The following is a 22,101-nucleotide window of genomic DNA, read 5'->3' on the forward strand; positions in this document are numbered from 1 at the left end:
GGAGATGAACCATGAGAGACTATGGACTCTGAAAAACAACCTGAGGGTTTTGAAGGGGTGGGGGGTGGGAGGTTGGGGAACCAGGTGGAGGGTAATAGAGAGGGCACGTATTGCATGGAGCACTGGGTGTGGTGCAAAAACAATGAGTACTGTTACGCTGAAAATAAATAAATTAAAAAAAATTTTTAAAAAAGAATATATTAACTAGTCATTACATGTAGGCCTTGTTTGGATCCTAATTCAAACTAGAAAACTTGGTGACAGTAAAGATATTGTTGGAAATGTAAACACTGACCAAATATTTGACGATATTCAGAATTATTCATTTTTAAAGATACTATCACAATACTGTGGTTATGTAGAAAGAAAGAGTCTTCTTCTTTTAGAGTTTCATGGTGAAATGTTTGTTTATAAAATGAAATTTGCTACAGAATCATCTGGGAAGGCGAATGTGGGTAATGGTATATATGAAATCATTTTGTTGAAGCTGTGTAATGGCACATACAGAATTTGTTAGAGTATTCTGTTTTATTAAAAAAATAAGATATTTAAAATAAAAACGTACATTTGGTAGCTTTGCCTGCATGGCTTTACTATGTTCTGAGGGCCCTTGAGAGACTTGAAATTGTCTGCATTAGGAGATAAAGATTTTCTTCCTTAGGAACACTGTGTTTGTGAAAAGCAGTCCAGTGAGAGTTAAAGAGAGCTAGCAGCTGATACATCTGGGGACCATTAGCTATATTAAGGACAAGCCAACATGAAAAGGTAACCGGAAGAAGCAGCTGAGTCCTCTCTGGTCAAGCCTTGAGGTCATCTGAATTAAGGGATTGCGGTTCCCAGTCTAGCAAGGGACATGTATCATTTCAGCGCTCTGTTTTAAGTCCCAGCACAAGAGTTCCTTTGGTTTGGAATTGGATCAAAACAGAGTTAAAGACTTCTCTATTCTCAATAAGCAAGTTTAAATGTCTTGTATCACAACACCTTTTCGGAAAGAATAGCCAGAATTTACATTTATAATAACAAAAATTCCAGGTCTTTTGGATTTTTCTGTTGCAAAATCTTCCCCTAGCCATAAACATGTTAAACAGTTCTTTTGACTGTCATATCAGCCAAAAGATACCTACAGTATTTATTATGTGGTGGTACTGTAAAAAGCATAAGAATTCCTATAAAGGCATGGTAGAATTACAGGGTTCTTATAGCTTCAGGAAAACAGGACTTTTAAAATCGAACTAAAATAGTCTAAAATCTGACTCTGCCATTTCTCAGCTTGTTGGGTTAGAACATGTCTACACTTCAGTTCTCTCACTTGCCAAACAGGACTATAATGAGGCTTACAGATAATACAGAGTATATATTCACTATATTGAAGAACTGCCATTTGCACACTTATTTTCTTATGAGCAGCAGCTTCTGCTACTTGCCTTTGAATAAAGGCATGTTTGAATATCAGACATCTTTTGCCTTATGTAAACACCACTATTAGGCACTCACCTAGCCTACCAGCTCAATCTCTTTTGAAGAAAAACCTCAAATAGGTCAATAGTTAGTGCAGACTAATTTTTCTTTTATAATAGAACAATTTTTATTAAAAGTTAAAGATTGTTTGTGTAACAGTGTGTCAGAAAGACTCAAGTACTGGTTTTAATCTAATACTAATTTACCTAAAATTAGAGAGGTACAAAAGAAAGTGTAGTAGATTATGCTATTAGAGAAAACACAATTCTGCCTCAGTCCTAATAAACACAGAATACTGAATACGCTACGCTTTAGCCATCTACAGTTAGAGCTAGGAGATGGTCTCTCTTATGGGCCCCTTGTCTTTTACACTTAAAAACAACACTGAAGTGGCGCCTGTGTGGCTCAGTGGATTAAAGCCTCTGCCTTCAGCTCAGGTCACAATCCCAGAGTTCTGGGACCAAGCCCTGCATCGAGAGTTCTGGGACCAAGCCCTGCATCGGGCTCTCTGCTCAGCAGGGAGCCTGCTTCCTTTCCTCTCTCTCTGCCTGCCTCTCTGCCTACTTGTGATCTCTATCTATCAAATGAATAAATAAAATCTTAAAAAAAAAAAACCAGCACTGAATATTTTAAACTTTTAGGCCATTTTGATGTAATATTTATGCACATAACCTCATGTCATGCTTATAACCAGCCATAACTATATTGCAAATTTCATTCTGAATATATGATAAAATGAGCCCATTGCACTTATGGTAAAAGCTAAGGGCAACAAGAGTTTTCCACCAACTCATCTGGCATTTGATAGAGGACAGAAGTTTCCAAAGCAAGAGAGCCGGTAGTTCAGGCAATAGTAAGAAAGACCGTGAAGCCACCATATAACACTGTGGACCTCCTTTCGTTTCTACTAGTCATATCTTTGACTAGGAGCTGGGACATTGGGAAATATTATACTTTCTAATGTATTCAGCATATTTATTATAGATTCAATCTAAGTCCATTGCAGAAAAATTAGAAATGGTAAAGAAAACCAAACTTGCCTAAACCCCTACCATTCATTATTAGATACTGATGAATCTCTATGTAGATTTTGTATGAATATATAAATATATTTTTGTAAAAATTTGACCAACCAGTTGTGTTCCATAACTTATTTTTTCCCCTTGATATTCTTTCGTAAATATTTTGTATACATTTAATAAAGATGTATGTTCAGAAATGTGGTAAAGCAGTATTCTATGATGTGGAAGAATTGTACTTAGCCAATTTTCTGTTGCATATATGTTTTTGTTGTTTTTTTCTCTTATTAATATGTCTTGAATATATATCTTTATTCTAAGGAAATATAATGTACGAAAATTCCCACAAGTGAAATCTAGTGTGTTTTAAATTCCACTTCCTAATATCCCAGCTTGTGTTCCTTACAAAGTAGTAGTACTTTCCATGGTGGACTTTCTTATCTCCATAACAGACTTTCCCATGTTAGCAACATAGCATATTAAGCGGGAAGGTTGATGGAAATAGGTATTTTTTTTTTTTTGTCTATAATTCCTCTTGAATGGGTTTCCTGTTAAATGAGAAAATATTTCTTCAAATCTATGGTGCGGCCACTGGTGACCAAGCCAGGGAACATATAAGGACATTGAGAGGAGATGCATATGGCCTGGAGCTGTAGCTTCAAGGTGCATCTGAAACCATCTCTGTGATTAAAAAAGAGTCTGTTTGACCAGACATTTTAGCAAGCTTTTCAGAATCCAAAAGTTCAACTCAGTTAGAACTTCATTTTTACAAAGCCAGTGAGTCCTTTAGCCTTCTTAAATTGTGTATATTAAATTTGATTTATCAAACATTGTAATGGTTGCTTTGTACATTGTACATCTTTGGTTCTTATTCATAAGCTTCTAACTTTCTATTTCTACTCCACCAAAGTCACTCATTTCCCATGAAGAAAACCAGAATAAAATGTCTTGTTTCAATTTCAGAATCAGGTTTCATTTCTGGTTTCAGTGATTATGCATAAGAAATACATTTTGGGTGACTGAAGCTCTGTAATTTTTAGTGACTAACTATAAAGAAAATATTTACAAAGAAAAGTTTTAGTGAATGTCTAAGTTGCCTATATACACTGGTATCTCCCAGAATTTATTCTATGTGTGTTCTCATTTTATAATATATTGTTGGCGCTTGCTACCTTGGGCACCAAATTCAGGAACAACCCACACGTCAAAGGAGTCAGATTGTGGCCAAAATTAGGATGAGGCTAAATTCTCAACAGGCCACTCATGTGAGCATTTCTGCTCGTGGTTTGGATTCATCTGCATTTGACAAAAGACAGGTAGTGCTAACACTCACAAGTGAGGAGGTAAAGTAAGAATCCCAGAGTATAGAAGAATATTACGATACTGGAAAATCAGGACAGTGCAGAAATTTAGAAACACACACAAACAAGGTTGATACCAATGTAAGTGCAATCTGGATCTGGTATCAGAACAACTGCCTAGATAAATAGTATCCTTTTTTGAAAAATGCTTCAAGTCTGTCCTGTCTTGTTATATCAACGTGAATGCTCAGGGAAAGTTTGACCAACCATTTGCTGACCATTTGTTAGTTGTATTAAAATTGATTACATATGTCCCTTTGACAATTGCTGCTGGGGCATAGCAGGAAACAGGGAAGCTTAACTAAAACAAAACAAAACAAAAAACATCACAAAACATCAGTACTCCTGCAAAGGTCAGACTCCTTTTCAATCCTGGTAGCACACTGGGCAGCACACTGGTGAGCAGCTGAGGACATAGTCCGCTTGGCTCTGGGAGTCTCCAGGTCTCCAGGGGGAACCCCTGGTAGGAGTTTCATCAGGAGGAGGAGTCTCAACAAATCAGGTGGGTACCTGAGCAGCCCTTTCAGCAGAGAGCCACTGGTCACACTGTTGCTGCTGCTGGCCTCACTCTAGCTTGGTAGGAAAGCAGTGACTTGTGTTAAAGAAAAGGTCAGAAGAGATTTGATCGATCACCTGGGTGGGTGTGCTTAAAGGAGGGAAGCTCTCTCAATACAGGCAGGGCCACAGGTGCCTGAGCTGAGGGCCTCAGGATCAAGCATATGTTGAATCCATCAGTAGAAGGGACCCCCACTGGGGGAAATCCCAGTTAGCTATGGGACTGGAAGCTGCAGCCCCTGTAATCATCCTAGAATTTGCTACTAGTGTAGAGAATGACTGTTTTGTTATTGATAACACAACATCATGTTGGCCCAACGGTGGTAGTTAAGGGCCTAAAGAGGCAGAAGTAGCAACAGGGTAAAAGAATGGGTGAAGGATTTTGAAACTGACAAATAATCCAGGCAGGTCCCCTACAATATGAAATGACCTGGTATACCAAACCCCATCAGGACACTGACTGTATTCAGTCCTGATGCCAATTATAGATCTGGAAAATTCCCTGGGGCCTCCTGGGAGGGAGTTTTATTGCCAAGGTAACCACCTGCTGGAATGCCAAACTCGTACTGCACTACAGGTCAGTCCAGGATGACCCAAGTGAAGAAGAGGGGTGGAAGCATACCACAGGGCTTTATAGAGACCAAAATCCAAGCTGCCTCATAGGTTGGGAATAGATCTTGCATTAGCATCACTGTGGTGGTGGTGAGAGAGCACTATTACATAGTAGGAGTGGACTGAATACAGTCCAGAGGAAGCCTCTATTAGGACAAGCCCCTGGGAGCCACAACTTGTCCAAGCAGAAGAGGCGAAGTGAAGCCCAGTAGTCAACCCTGAATTGTAGGGAGATGGAGGGAGTTAAAGAAAGATCTACATTTGACAATGAAAAAGTGAGGATAATCCGCCATATGACTTTTCCCCATAACAGTGGTTATACCCCAGTGGGATCGTAGAGCCACCCAAGGACATTTTGGAAATTTTAGGAGGATTTTTCCCCTTTTGTCACACTGATCAGGAAACACTGGACATTCAGTGAGAGGGGTCAGATATATGAGGTGTCCCGAAACCAGATAATTGTACCACCTCCTTCACAACTTCCACTCTGTCTTCCTGGATATTTACATAGATGAAAAAAATCTACCTTGAGCCTACCTTCCTTTACACTGACACAAAATATTTCTGTGCAGTTTGAATATACATTAAATCTTACAGTAATAACTATAAATGGAGAGAAGATTGCATTTGATTTCCCTGGAATGATTCCACAAGCTGTTCATTATCTCAAAAAACCACATCGCTGACAGCAACGCTGTGCATGACTTTGAGGCCACCTACACAACACAACTGGATGGTCAGAGTCTGTAGTCTTCACATCCATGATGATTCTGCACATAGTTACAAATATCTGGATTCTGAATTACGCATTATGGTGCCATCTCACCTCAGTCATTGTCAATTAAAAGTAATTAAATCAAAAGCAAACAAGTAGGCAAAATAAAGCCAAAAGTTAATTCTGAGAAGAGATGAATAAAATTGATAAACTCCTAGCAGGACTGGTGAAAACCAGAAAAGGCTCAAATTACCAATATCAGAAATGGAAAAGGAAACATCATTAGAAATCATGCAGGCGTTAAGAAGGTAATAAGTGGCTATTATTTAGAAACTTATATCAGTTAACTTCAAATTTCATTTTTTAAAAAGCTCAGATTTCTAGAGTAATTCAAATGACCAAAGTGTCACATAAAGAAAAAGAAGACACAAATATTTCTGTATCCACTAAAATTTGAAATTAAAACCCTTACCACAGTATAAAATAACATACATTTTACTCAAGGTCTCCCAGAGAATAGAAAAGAACCCCTCCCAACTTCTGTAAAGAGCCGGGCATTTCTTTGACCTCTGTAACCAATCGAGGATTTGTCATTTTCTAAAAAGGAAAACTAAGCTCTCTCTTCAAGTTGGAAAAAATTCTAAACAAAATAATTGCAAACATAGTCAAGTTCTGTATACCATGGATAATGTATCATAACCAAGAAGAAATTATTTTGAAAATATAATGTTTGGTTAACATTTGGTAGTCAAGCAATGTAATTTAGCAATTAACAGAAAAGAGGAAAATCATATGGTCATCTCAGTAGAGAGAGAAAAAACATACAACTCAACACCTTTTTAAGATAATGACTTACAGTACACAAGAAAGGTCTTCTTTATCTGATAATCTCAAAACAACAGCAACAACCACCACTCTCAAATAGTACAAATACAAACCAAAAAAAGAATTTTATCAAATTTAGAGGCACAATGTTGAAAGCTTTCATCATAAGATTGTGAATGAGATATGGGTGCCTGCTATCACCATTTACAATATCAGGCAATCATCACAAACCCTAATGTCTGTATGTTCATGGCAATAGGGAGGGGTGGGGTCTACGGAATTTGAGAAAGTATCTTCTGCCAAAAGTCATTCAAATTCAATTACAAAGCAAAACCAAACAAAACCAAGACAAAACAAAACAAAAATCACTGAGCCAGCCAAATAAAATATCTGCAGGCCAGATTTAGTCTGCAGTCTTCAAATTGGTGAACTTGGTTGGGGTTGTTTTGGGCCCAGCTGATGGGATAATAAACTTCACGTCCTAAGTAAAAACAGTCATCAAGTATATTACTAGCTGAAGGTGACCTGGTGTTTTAATAGATGTCAAAGCCTCAAGCTAAACTTTGTGTAGTTTGGAGGAGAGAGCTGAAAAGGCAAGTCACACAATAGTCAGGGAGAATAAACAATACTAGGGGTATAATATGGAAAGAGAGGCTTACACTGTGGGACTTTAGGAGGAGCGATATAACAGCAAAACCACTCGGTCATGAATTATTTCAAGAAAACCCCAGGACACCTTTGCTTGAATTTGTTACATCGTACAAATGTGAAAGAGAGATTAAAAAATGCATTAGTGAAATAACTGTTCTTACTTGCTAAATCCTCTTCTATGCTTTGTTATTAGAAGTACTTCGCATATAAGAGCCACTGGTGAAGTTTTTAAATTATAAGTGTTTCTCCAGATATGTGCCATCTTAACTGCCCAACAATGAATAGGAAAGGTTTTCCATGCCCTTAGACTGGCCGGGGCCCGGAGTTGCAAATGCAGGAAGGCAGAAGGCAGGCAGGCCATTTTGCTCTGAAAGAGCCAATTCTTGTGTGGTCCATTTTGCACATGTGTTAAGAACTAGCTTGACCCAGAACTGCCTCCTTCATTTCTGCAGGGAGAAGTTTATGGAATCTTTGGTGTAGTGATTTTCTAAATCTAAACTGACCTTGGCTTTTGTGTTTCCTTGGATAACTTTCTCTCAGCTTTGCAAAGCAGACGAGCTCTTTGCCTCCTTCCCAGAATGAGGTGGAGATTGGAGAAGAAAACTAAAAATTTAAACCTGATCCCTCTCTGGTGCCTTTGCTACTTGGTGGGGGTTTCCCAGGTTAGGCAGCTCCAAGTTAGACAGCTCCAAGAGCTCACCCGGAGTCCTTGAAGGAAATCTTAGCCCCGACACAAGACTCATGATGTCAGTGAGCCTGACAGAATGGACTGCCTGCACAGTGGTCAGTCTGGCTGTCACCCACATGCCCAGTGCCAGGCCTGGCACCTGGATATGCCTATTTTCAGAAATGCCAGGGTTTGGGGAGTCCTTGGCTGTTTGTACTTATGATCACAACTCTATATTTTAGATGATGTGGCTTGGGTTCTTCTTTGTATTTGTCTTTAGGCTTTCTTGCCCTTCACATAATTAGGAACACTGGCTGCTACCAAGAGCTTAAGCAGGTGATACCAGGAACAAAGGGAAAGAATTAAACACTATTTCATACAAATTCCAACTTACCTTTAGACTCAATATTTGTAAACCACCTCCAATCATTTCTAATTCATCAAGGAGCAAAGCTTCTTCCTGAAAAAAAAAAAAAAAAGGGATGACCAAAGGAAAGAAAATTTTTCTTTTACTGTAAGTTGTTCAAGAACAGTGCCTGGCAGTGTCACTTGGGTTAGAGTTTCTGACTCAGGTTGGTTTTGAGGATTTTATCACATTCACTATTTCAATTAACTGGCAGGAACCATGCCTGGATGTCAAGAGGTCATATGCATGTTCTATTTATTAAAACATGACTCAAAACTTCAGCTTTCTTGTTGCTGTTTGTTATGAATGGTGTTACTTATATCGGACCACCCTAACTGGTATGTATCTTCAAATATAGCTTTGGTTTCCATGAAAAATTGAAGTTTCATTGTTGAAATTTAAATTTCTTACACTTGGGAATATCTAAATCAGTAAGGGAGAGAAGTAATAGATATGAAGTTAGAGAAAGTCCAGAGACTCTAATTTACTTTTTAATTAATATACACTGTGCATAAATAGAGCTTAACTGGTAGGCACTTAGTTAATGGCTCTCCACTGACTTTAGTGGTGGGGATTTTGACTTTGGAGTTAAAGTATTTCATAAAGAATTTTTTGGAAGATAAAAGTAGCCCAAAACAGGGGTGCCTGGGTGCCTCAGTTGTTGAGTGTCTGACTCTTGATTTGGCTCAGGTCATGATCTCAGGGTCTTGAGATCAAGCCCTGCAAGTCCCATGTCATGCTCCATACTCAGTGGGGAGTCTGCTTGAGGATTCTCTCTCTCTATCCCCATCTGCCTCTGCCCCTGCTCATATGCTTGTGCTCTCTCCCTCTCAAATAAATAAATCTTTTTTTAAAATTTTAGCTTATTTTATTTTTTTTCAGTGTTCCAAAATTCATTGTTTATGTACCACACCCAGTGCTCCAAGCATTACGTGCCCTCCTTAATACCCACCACCAGGCTCACTCATCCCCCCACCCTCCTCCCTCCGAAACCCTCAGTTTCGATACTCTGAGAAACTCTGTTTCTCAGAGTCCACAATCTCTCGTTGTACATCTCCCCTTCTGATTTCCCCCAAATCACTTCTTCTCTCCATCTCCCAATGTCCTCCGTGTTATTCCTTATGCTCCACAAGTAAGTGAAACCATATAATTGACTCTTTGCTTGACATATTTCACTCACCATAATCTATTCCAGTCTCTTCCATATTTATACAAAAGTTGGGTATTCATCCTTTCTGATGGAGGCATAATACTCCATAGTATATATGGACCATATCTTCTTTAGCCATTCATCCGTTGAAGAGCAGCTTGGCTCTTTCCACAGTTTGGCAACTGTGGCCATTGTTGTTATGAACATTGGGGTACAGATGGCCCTTCTTTTCACTACATCTGTATCTTTGGGGTAAATACCCAGTAGTGCAATTGCAGGGTCATAGAGTAACTCTATTTTTAATTTCTTAAGGAATCGCCACCCTGTTTTCCAAAGTGGCTGCACCAACTTGCATTCCTACCAATAGTATAAGAGGGTGGGGCGCCTGGGTGGCTCAGTGGGTTAAGCCTCTGCCTTCAGCTCAGGTCATGATCTCAGGGTCCTGGGATCGAGCCCCGTATCGGGCTCTCTGCTTGGCAGGGAGCCTGCTTCCTCCCCTCTCTGGCTGCTGCTCTGCCTACTTGTAATCTCTCTCTCTCTCTCTCTCTCTGTAAAAAAGAAAAAAAAATAGTATAAGAGGGTTCCCCTTTCTCCACATCTTCTCCAACACTCATTGTTTACTGTCTTGTTGATTATGGCCATTCTAACTGGTGTAAGGTGGTATCTCAATGTGTTTTTTATTTGAATCTGCCCAATGGCTAAAGATGATGAACATTTTTTCATGTATCTGTTAGCTATTTGTATGTCTTCATTGGAGACATATCTTCTGCCATTTTTTGACAAGATTATCTGTTTTGTGTGTGTTGAGTTTGAGAAGTTCTTTATAGATCTTGGATATCAGCCCTTTGAGTGTATTGTCATTTGCAAATATCTTCTCCTATTGTGTGGGTTGCCTCTTTGTTTTGTTGACTGTTTCCTTTGCTGTGCAGAAACTTTTGATCTCGATGAAGTTCCAAAAGTGCATTTTCACTTGTGTTTCCTTCGCCTTTGGGGACATATCTTGAAAGAAGTTGCTGTGGCTGATGTCAAAGAGTTTACTGCCTATGTTCTCCTCTAGGATTTTGATAGATTCCTGCCTCACGTTGAGGTCTTTTAACCATTTCAAGTTTATCTTTGTGTATGGCGTAAGAGAATGGTAGAATTTCATTCTTCTATACATAATTGTCCAATTTCCCCAACACCATCTATTGAAGATACATTTTTCTACTGTATATTTTTTCCTGCTCTGTCAAAGATTATTTGACCATAGAGTTGAGGGTCCATATCTGGGCTCTTTACTCTGTTCCACTGGTCTATGTATCTGTTTTTGTGCCAGTAAAAAAAGACCCATTTGGGACCTAAAGATACATCCAGACTGAAAGTGAGTGGATGGAGAAACATCTTTCTTGCCAAAGAGCCTCAAAAGAAATCTGGGTTAGCAATTCTTGTATCAGATAAATTAGATTTTAAACTAAAGACTATAGTGAGAGATAAAGAAGGACACTACATCATTCTTAAGGGCTCTATTCATCAAGAAGATCTAACAATTGTAAATATTTATGCCCCCAATATGGGAGCAGCCAACTACATAAGACAACTGTTAATCAAGATAGAGAGTCATATCAATATGAATACATTAACTGTAGGGGATCTGAACATGCCATAGGTCCAAACCTATGGGATATGGCAAAGGTGGTCCTAAGGGGGAAATACATAGCCATCCAAGCCTCAATAAAAAAAAAAATCTGAAAAATCCCAAATACACCAGCTCTCTTCACACCTTAAAGAACTGGAGAATCAAAAACAATTTAAGCCAACCCTACACACAAGAAGGGAAATAATCAAGATTATTTCATTGATCAAGAGATCAATGAAATAGAAACCAGAGATCTAGTAAAACACATCAATGAAACTGGAAGCTGTTTTTTTTGAAATAATCAGTAAGATCAATAAACCACTGGCCAAACTAATCCAAAAGAAAAGGGAGAGGAACCAAATTAATAAAATTATGAAGGAAAGGGGAGAGATCACGACTAACACCAAGGAAATGGAAACAATCATCAGAAATTATAATCAACAGTTATATGCCAATAAATTAAGCAACCTGGACAAAATGGATGCATTCCTGGAAACCTATAAACTTCCACAACTGAATCAGGAAAAACTGACAACCTGAATAGACCAATATCTAGCAACAAGTTTGAAGCAGTGATCAAAAACCTCCCAAAAAACAAGAGCCCAGAACCTGACAGATTCCTTTGAGAATTCTACCAAACATTCAAAGAAGAAATAATACCTTTTCTCCTGAAGCTGTTTCAAAAAATAGAAACAGAAGGAAAACTTCCAGATTCTATGAAGCCAGCATTACCCTGATCCCCAAACCAGGGAAAACCCCACCAAAAAGAATTTCAGACCAATATCCCTAATGAATATGGATGCCAAGATTCTCAACAAGATCCTAGCTAATAGGATCCAACAGTACATTAAAAAGATTATCCACAATGACCAGGTGGGATCTATCCCTGGGATGGGATTTGCAAATTTGCAAATCAATGTGATAGAACAAATCAGTAAGTGAAGAGACAAGAACCACATGGTCCTATCAGTTGACACAGAAAAGGCATTTTACAAAATACAGCATCCATTCCTGATTAAAACTCTTCAAAATACAGGGATAGAGAGAACATTCCTCAACTTCATAAAATTGATCTATGAAAAGCCCACAGCAAATATCATTCTCAGTGGGGAAAAGCTGACAGCCTTCCCTTTGAGATCAAGAACATGAGAGGATGTCCACTCTCTCCACTGTTGTTCAACATAGTACTAGAAGTCCTAGCAAAAGTAATCAAATAAATAAATCTTTAAAAAAAAGGTAGAGAGACTATGGACTCTGAAAAACAACCAGAGGGTTTTGAAGGGGTGGGGGTGGGGGGGTGGGAGGTTGAGGAACCAGTTGGTGGGTAATACTGCATAGAGCACTGGGTGTGGTGCAAAAACAATGAACACTGTTATGCTGAAAATAAACAAATAAAAATTAAAAAAAAAAAAAAGGTAGCCCAAAACATCAGCTAAAAAATTATGGGCCACATTTTAAAAATTCACTTATAATATGTATTTTATTAAATAGAAAAACAGAGACTTGAAAAATATCACTGGTTTTAAATTATCAAGGATTCCATGGGAAAACAAAACAAAACAAAATATGATACACCACAGGTTCTAGCAGGCATCACCCACCAGGAAGTATGAATATTGGAATAAAAGGCAGATTTCAGTAGAGAAGACCACCTGACTGTCTTCCAGGTATAATAGCAAGACCATCATGTTAGAAACATGAAAAATACTTCCTTAGCAATAGAGTTGATCACAGTTCCATTGAGGAAATATTTTGCAGTTGAATGTGTTCATTAGCATAGCACCACTTTGGGGGAACTCCCTTCCACATTTTTGTCTATGTGTTTACAAGGAGGCTGACCCCAGCTCCAATCACACAGATCTGGAAAAGTAGATCCAATCCAAAGATTTTAACCAAATATATCAGAAAAGGGGTCCATTTGTTTAAATTGTTAGAAGAGTAGATTTAAAAAGTTCTCAACATAAGAAAAACATTTGTGACTATGTGTGGTGATGGATGTTAACTAGACTTATTGTGGCAATCATTCTGCAGTATATACCAATATGCAATTTTTATATTGTAGGCCTGAAATGGATACAGTGCTGTCTATCAATTATATCTCAGAAAAAAATAACCAAAATTGATAGATAAACAAAAAGAAAAAGAAAAAGAAAGGGGGTGCATTGGTTTCATTGGAGTTGTGAAGGTGGTAGAATGAAGACTTGAGTTACTCGTGTATCTTACTACCAGACAGAAAGAATCTTTCAGAGAATGGCAATAATGAAAAAAACTTCAAAGATAAGAGATGAGTACAGCTAGTTTTCTGGTCATATTGTGATAGCATCTAGATCTAGCTATACCTGAAGCAGCTCTCTGTACTTTTCATTTAGTGGAAAACTTTCAAGTCCATTTTTTTCCATTTCTCTTCTTCAGGTTTCATCCATAAAAGTAATGTTTTCCTTAAAAGTCATGTCAAAAATAATTTTTAAACTTTACTAACATGATCCATGTCTCCATTAGGTATGTTCAATGCTCTACTTTTTAAAACAAAATCTCAAACATACTTTTATACAAACAAATTAAATGAGAGCCTGGTCTAGCCATCTTTAAGAATAAAGAGGTGAACTTGCATGTAAAAATAGAGATTTTCTGAATTAAAAGCAATAACATAGGCACTAAGAATGCCATTTGCCTTGTAGTCAGTCCTGTATTTTTAGCCCCTCCCATACAGAGTTAGGTCAAGGTAACTGAAAGCTCCACTCTCTCATCTTCACCCATCCACAATTCTAGCATTTATTTGATTTCTGATTATAAAGTCACTGACTGCCAGTCTAGTAGGCACTTGAGAGAGCCTCAGACACTCCCTTTCCCAGGGTTATCCACGGTCCCTGGATGGAGGCTTTTTACTTGCAACACATGAATCACAGACATTCCTTCCTTAGCTATTTCAACTTCCTTTGAAGATTTTATCATCCTTACAACTTCATTGGTTTATACTCAGCACTTGGCTACCAGACATGGGAGTTGGTGGGTATCTATTTCTTGCATCACACAACAGTATGTGATTTATTTAATCCAAAGCCCTTCCAGGTGAAATTAGGAGTTTAGTAGACAAATTCAACTTATAGGACTTGCCCATAAAAACTGTCCTCAAAGAACCAGCTTCTTACAATTGGGTTATTGTGTCTAAATATGTCATCCTCTGGTTCCCTTCTCTCCTTGAGAATCTTGGCATTTGAATCCAATTCTAGTAAGACTGGTGAGTTCTTCACATTACAAACATTTCTGAAAAATACGTAAGATGAGCTACAGATTGACATTTCTAGACAAAGACACTAAAAATTAATGGAAACAAGGTGGTCACACTGAGCAGAAGTGCAGAATAGTTCAACACAGCTTTCCTGGATCCTGGAAACACTAGTTAATACAGTGCCCATGCAGAGTGGAGTCTATTAGCAATAATCGCGCCTCGGATAAACCTCATTGGCTACGATACTGCCACTGCGCAAAGCTGCAGAGTGGAGTCTAGACAGATCCGAGAGTTTTACTTTGTAGGTCTACTTCAAACTGTAGTTTTATAATAAGTTTTGGCATCCGAGAATTAGTCCTCTTATCTTATAGTTCCTCTTTAAGAAAGACTTGGCTCTCTTAAGTCCTTTGCATTTCCTTACAGACTTTAGATTCAGCTTGTCAAATTAAAAAAAAAAATCCACAAGAGTTTAGATTAAGATTGATTGAATCTTCCAATCCATTCAATTTTATAACACAATTTAGATTTAGTTTTTATTATTATTTTTTTATTTGTTTATTTACAGCATAACAGTGTTCATTGTTTTGGCATCACACCCAGTGCTCCATGCAATACGTGCCCTCCCTATTACCCACCACCCGGTTCCTCAACCTCCCCCCCCCCCCTTCAAAACCCTCTGGTTGTTTTTCAGAGTCCATAGTCTCTCATGGTTCATCTCCCCTTCCAGTTTCCCTCAACTCCCTCTCCTCTCCATCTCCCCATGTCCTCCATGTTATTTGTTATGCTCCACAAATAAGTGAGACCATATGATACTTGACTCTCTCTGCTTGACTTATTTCGATTTAGTTTTTGTTCAATTTTTTTTAGTGCTTACAGTTTTTGTATAGACGTTTAGCACAACTTTGGTTAGATTTAGTCTAAGTATATGATATTGTGATGCTATTATACAAGCATTTGCTAAATTTTATTTCCTATCACTTTCCACTATACAGAAAAGAACTGATTGTAAAATATTGATTTCCTATATGGCAACCTTGCATAGCACTCTTTAAGTCTTGTGATGTATCTGTGAATTACTTAAAAATTTCTTCATATATAACCATATTATCTTCATATAGTAGAAGTTTACTTTTATTTTTTCATTTCCAAACTTTGAGTCTTTCATGTCTTTTTTGTTGACTTACTGTTTTACCATGAACTCCAGCAATTGTTGAATAGCAGTAATAACATCCCTGTTTTATTCCCAGTTTCCAAGGGTCTAATTTCATTATTTCATCACTATATATGTTTGCTGAAGTTTTTTTTTGGTGTTTATTCATTATTAGATTTTTAAGTGTCTGTTCCAGTCTGGTTTTCTAGGGGTATTTGTATTTTTAAAAATCATAAATGAATGTTAAATTTCATTATGTACACTTTCTGCATCTGTCAAAATTTTCATGATCTTTGTTCTAGGGGCCAGAAATCACTCAAGTGCTAAGGGTAAAAAATTTAAAAAGTTCTGCAAAGGGGCAGGGCTCAGTTTTGTCAAGGAAATGTCATATTGTTAGTACTAATACAGTTATCAGTAAGCATTTATAAATCAAAGCAAAGGTAATTTTCAAACACAAAAGATCTGGATATAGTTGTTGAGAAGGAAAATTACAAAATGCAAAGGCAATGGCATTTTAAAACATGTTATGAGAGCCTTAGTATTATTATAACTATTAAGTACTTACTACATGAATTATCTGACATATTCTCAAAACAACCCTATCATTTCCACTTAAGAGAGAGGAAACTGAAGCTCATAGTGGTTAAATAATTTCCGAATGTTACACAGCTAATATAAACTACTGATGGAAGTCCAACTGGCTCCAAACCCAACTCTTAAGTTTCTTTTGGAGGAAGCAACATTATATAGTGGGTAAGGACTTATACAGGGTTTGGTTTTGATAAATACTGTTTTTAAGTGACAGTCTTATAGCTGGAAATAATCAACAAGAAGAAATTGTACTCTGAACTATTTTATAGAAATTATTCATGTGAAGAACTATAAAATCTGAAATTCTTTTTATTCTGGATACTCTCACATAAGTGTCTCAAAATGAAAGAACTTAATTGTGTGCCTTTGGGATTGTGGGCAGAGCAAAGGGCTGAATGCTTGCACGTCTTGTGGTGAAATGAATTCTTCAGTTCTCATTCCTTCCTACGTGAAAACTCTAACTGTGCTCTCAGTATTCCTTAAAATATTGTCCTTTTGGACACTGCTAACTACTCCAATACTTTGCTGATGCCCTGTGATAACACCACATTCTTCTATTTTTCTTCTGCACTCTGTTCCTTCTAACTTCTTTGTGGGCTGCTCCATCCATCTCTTAAATGTTGATGTCCACATTCACTTCCTGGAAATCTTGTATTCTGGGACCTCATACCTTATCTATCTAGTAGCTCAAACCAGGAAATAAAAGTGATGAAATTTACACATCATTATATGTGTGTGTGTGTGTGTGTGTGTGTGTGTGTGTGTGTGTGTTTGGTCCAAATTGTTATTTATTCTAAAACTGGAAGCTAATGTGCCTACATTTTCACCAGAATGTTTTAATGAGATAAGGAAAGGGAACAGTTACTGATGTAAACAATGACACAGTTACCTTTTTAAAAAAAATGTTAAAACCCTTTTTACTAACCACACCCAAGAATACTTACAGGTTATGCAAAAGCATTTTTAGTCTCTACGTGGTATTTGTTTTTCTCATCTACTACAACAGCAACAGATGTCTGATAATATAGGTATTATATATTACAATTATAGTACTAATATTATATTGTAATACATATATAATCAGTATATATTTTATATATAATATTGATACATACTGATATATTATGTGCTGATATTATATGTTATACTAGATATGATCAGTACATATTATATATATAATCAGTATTATTATGAGAATTTTTTTCTCATCAAGCTTAATTATTTTACTTAATTTTTTAATTTTTAAAATTTTTATTTATTTTTTCTTTTCAGTGTACCAGAATTCATTGTTTATGCACCATACCCAGTACTCCAGGCAATATGTGCCCTCCATAATACCCACCACCAGGCTCACCCAACCTCCCATCCTCCTCCCCTCCAAAACTCTCAGTTTGTTCCTCAGAGTCCACAGTCTCTCATGGTTCATCTCCCCCTCCAATTCGCCCAACTCCCTTCTCCTCTCCATCTCCCCATGTCCTCCATGTTATTCCTTATGACCAACAAATAAGAGAAACTATATGATAATTGACTCTCTCTGGTTGACTTATTTCATTCAGCATAATCTCTTCCAGTTCTGTCCATGTTGATACAAAAGTTGGGTATTCATCCTTTCTGATGGAGGCATAATACGCCATAGTATATATGGACCATATTTTCCTTATCCATTCATCCGTTGAGGGCATCTTGGTTCTTTCCACAGTTTGGCGGCTGTGGTCATTGCTGCTATGAACATTGGGGTACAAATGGCCCTTCTTTTCACTACATCTGTATCTTTGGGGTAAATACCCAGTAGTGCAATTGCAGGGTCATAGGGTAGCTCTATTTTTAATTTCTTGAGGAATCTCCACCCTGTTTTCCAAACTTGTGTTTCCCACCCTGTTTTCCAACTTGCATTCCCACCAATAGTGTAAGAGGGTACCCCTTTCTCCACATTCTCTCCAACACATGTTGTTTACTCTCTTGTTCATTTTGGCCATTCTAACTGGTGTAAGGTGGTATCTCAATGTGTTTTTGATTTGAATCTGCCTGATGGCTAATGATGATGAACATTTTTCATGGGTCTGTTAGCCATTTGTATGTCTTCATTGGAGAAGTGTCTGTTCATGTCTTCTGCCCATTCTTTGACATGATTATCTGTTTTGTGTGTGTTGAGTTTGAGGAGTTCTTTATAGATCTTGCATATTAGCTCTTTGTACTGTCATTTGTGAATATCTTCTCCTATTCTGTGGGTTGCCTCTTTGTTTTGTTGACTTAATTTTTTTTAATTTTTAATTTTTAAAATTTCTTTTCAGTGTACTAGAATTCATTGTTTATGCACCACATCCAGTGCTCCATGCAACACGTGCCCTCCATAATACCCACCACCAGGCTCACCCAACTTCCTACCCCCCACCCCTTCAAAACCCTCAGATTGTTTTTCAGAGTCCATAGTCACTCATGGTTCATCTCCCCCTCCAATTTCCCCCAACTCCCTTCTCCTCTCCATCTCCCCAAGTCCTCTGTGTTATTTCTTATGCTCCACAAATAAGTGAAACCATATTTCATTTCTTTTTAAAAAAAATTTTTATTTATTTATTTGAGAGAGAGAGAGAGGGAGTGAGAAAGCACTCTCAGAGGGAGAAGCAGCCTCCCTGCTGAGCAGGGAGCCTGATGCCAGATTCGATCCTGGTCCTCCAGGATCATGACCTGAGCCAAAGGCAGTGGCTTAACCAACTTGAGCCACCCAGGTACCCAAGACTTCATTTCTTTAGAGAATTTTTAAGTCCACAAAAAAATTGAGGATTTCCCATATACCTCTATCTCCACAAATGCACAGCTTCCCCCATTGTCAGCATCCCCTGCCACAGTGGTCCATCTACCAGGGTGGTACATCTCTTACAATTGATGAACCTACACTGACCCTTCATAATCATCCAGAGTCCACACTCTGGTGTTTTACATTCTATCGATTTGGGCAAATGTAAAATGACATAAATTCATCACTATTGTACCTTATAGAATATTTTCACTTCCCTAAAAATCTGTGCTCTGCCTATTTATCCTCCAACCCCTCAACCCCTGACAGCTTGTGATCTTTCTTACTCTAGTTTTGCCTTTTCCAGCATGCCATATAGTTGGATTCATATAGTACATAGCCTTTTCAGATTGGCTTCTTTTACTTGGTAATACACACTTAACGTTTCCTCCATGTCTTTTCATGGTTTGATAGCTCATTTGTTTTTAGACCTGAATCATATTCCATTGTCTGGATGGACCACAGATTATCCACTGACCTACTAAAGACATCTTGACTGTTTACAGCTTTTGGCAATTGTGAATAAAAGTACTATAAACATTCATGTGCAGGTAAAAACCTGTGCGGATATATTTTTAACTCCTTTGGATAAATACCAAGGAGCATGATTGTTGGATCCCACTGTAAGAGTATACTTAGTTTTGTAAGAAACCACCAAACTATCTTCCAAAGTGCTTGTTCCATTTTGCATTCCCATCAGCAATAAATAAAATTTCCTCTAGCTTTATAACCTTATTAACATCTGCTGTTTTCAGTGTTCTGGATTTTGGCCATGCCAATAGGTATACAGTAGTATCTCCTTGTTGCTTTAATTTACATTTCCCTGATGACATATGATATGGAGAATCTTTTCATGTTTTTATTTCCCATCTCTAGATTTTCTTTGAGAAGGCGCCTGTGGCCCATTTTTTAAAATTGGGTTGTTTGTTCTTTAGTATTGACTTTTAAGAGTTCTTTGTATATTTTGGATAATGTCTTTATCAGAATGTATCTTTGGCAAATATGTTCTTTAAGTCTATGACTAGTCTTCAGTATTATTTTTTAATTCTTTATTACATAGAATTCAAAAATTGTAGAAAATACAGACAAGAAATACAAACAGAAAAAAATTTAAATCCATGGAAAATAACATTATACACATATTTATGGACAATTAAATATGACTTAAAACATTAAAACCCATATGGAAATGATAAACAGCAAACTGAGAATGGTTAACTCTGAGGAGAGAGACAGAGAAATGGTCAGTGAAGAGTACATAGGGTTTGAAAATTCAGATTTTAAAATATGGTAAAATTTTATAGCAAGAATGTTGGATTATGTTCTTCTCCATTCTTTTCTATGTACTTAAAATAGTTCAAAATTTAAGGAGGAAAAACTGAAATCAGAATAAGTTCTACTGTTTTGATACTGATGACAGTGAATCCATTACTTCTGTCTAATCTTTTTTCAGGGTCAATTTGTTTATAAGATTCCTTTCTAGTCTAACATTCTGAGAACACTTTTATGATAGTATGTTTCCTTATTTTTTTTTGGTATATCCTAATTGACAAAATATGGAACTTCAAAAGGTTTGCTTTAAGCCATATATTCAAATTAGTTATTTTATAAGAGGAAGACAAACACATTGTTACTGCAATAATTATTGTTTTGAGACAAGGGCCCTAATTGAATTTGGACTCTTCTGTTAACTTAGTAAATGAACTCACAGTCAGTAGCTTAAATCAATCCTAAATATAGATGTGTTACCCCATGCCCAGATTGGGTCAACACTAAAGGTAGGTATGTATGAAAGAATTTTTCCCACTTCTCTCAGAAACCTAGATTTCCATTTGGCTCATAAATCAGGGTTTTGCATATGTAGTACACTTCACCCCAAGCTAAGATTTCTAGAAACTGTTTCCAAAATGATTTAGCAAATTATGACCACTATGTTTCTAAATGGCCCTTGGGGTGAACTAAAGAGAAAACATGGGCATCTCGACTCTTCCTGATTGAGGCCTCCAGCCATAACCCAGGGCAACTGGAGCAATGAGCTGGGCCAGAACTTTCCTTCCCAACACTGACCCAAACTAGAACCACCTACAGCAATTGAGCTCTTTAAAATATTCCTGTAAGTGAAAGTTTACATAATGAAGCTGGGATGTGAAACGTTCTTACAGGCCCCCAGATGTGAGGGTCTGAAGAACTTCTGACTCTGCTCAGTTTCTCAATGGATAAGCCAGTCTCAGGGCATCCTGATTAGTCTAGTCAGAACTTGTTTCCATGGAGACATGAAGAAGGAAATTGTAAGAGTCTTTTAATTACCTAAATGAAGAGAATCATTGAGGGCACTTGAGCTGATAAAAGGAAAATGAGGGAAAGGAGAGAGACAATGGTGTGAGAGTTAGAATAAATCATTGGATGCCTTTTCTGTCTCCAACTCTCTGTTTCATCATTCTCTATCTCACACTTGCTCCAGTATGGATCTGAGATGGTTCATATGTTGATCTCTAATTGTTTGCTCATCACCTCAGCAGGAACAGATCCTTTTGAGGTCTGTATTTGTTTGCCCTTTGTTCCCTCTATCATCTCATCCTCCATTTCTTAAGCTCTCTAAACCTTAAAATGTTGACTCTTTTAGAAGTTTGGAGTGCTATGGAAGTTTACAGATTGAGGGTAGGAGAAACTGCCTTAAAACCTTTGAACTGGGGTTGGAAATAAGGAAGAGTGAAAGCTATGACTTTAGGTACCCTGAGCTAAATACTGAAATGCTTGGGTTATAATGAGGTTCAGGGCTCAGGACCTAAAGTAGACCATGTTGACCTAAGAGAGAAATCCAATATTTGAAAGTATCACCCAACAATTCTGGGGAAAGGGAATTTTAAACATATAGGACATATGTCCACCTACCACCTGTTGATAATTCAGCAGGAAGAACTGTCTGTGACTCAAGACTTTGTACAGTCCTGTCTGAACTATCCCTATTGGGAAGTTCCCTCTTTTCAAAAGTCCAAGATAGCCATAAGTCTTCTTTAAAAAGAGGTTGGATTCTTTTATTTTATTTTACTTATTTGACACAGAGAGATCACAAGTAGGCAGAGAGGCAGGCAGAGAGAGAGGGGGAAAGCAGGCTCCCCGCTGAGCAGAGAGCCTGATCTGGGGCTCGATCCCAGGACCTTGAGATCATGACCTGAGCCAAAGGCAGAGGCTTAACCCACTGAGCCACCCAGGCTCCCCAAGAGGTTGGATTCTTGACATCAGGAAGGACAGTGGAGGGTTGCTGGGTGGCTCCATCAGTTGAGTGTCTGACTCTTAGTTTTG

At 37.7% G+C, this 22,101-nt stretch overlaps 1 pseudogene; it reads right to left on the bottom strand.

The window, feature by feature from the left end:
* Positions 1–14,333: 14,333 nt before the first annotated feature.
* Positions 14,334–14,526, bottom strand: LOC123952350 (annotated as a pseudogene).
* Between the last annotated feature and the right edge of the window lie 7,575 nt (positions 14,527–22,101).

This window comes from Meles meles, chromosome 10, assembly GCF_922984935.1.
Source record: "Meles meles chromosome 10, mMelMel3.1 paternal haplotype, whole genome shotgun sequence".
Lineage (NCBI taxonomy): Eukaryota > Metazoa > Chordata > Mammalia > Carnivora > Mustelidae > Meles > Meles meles.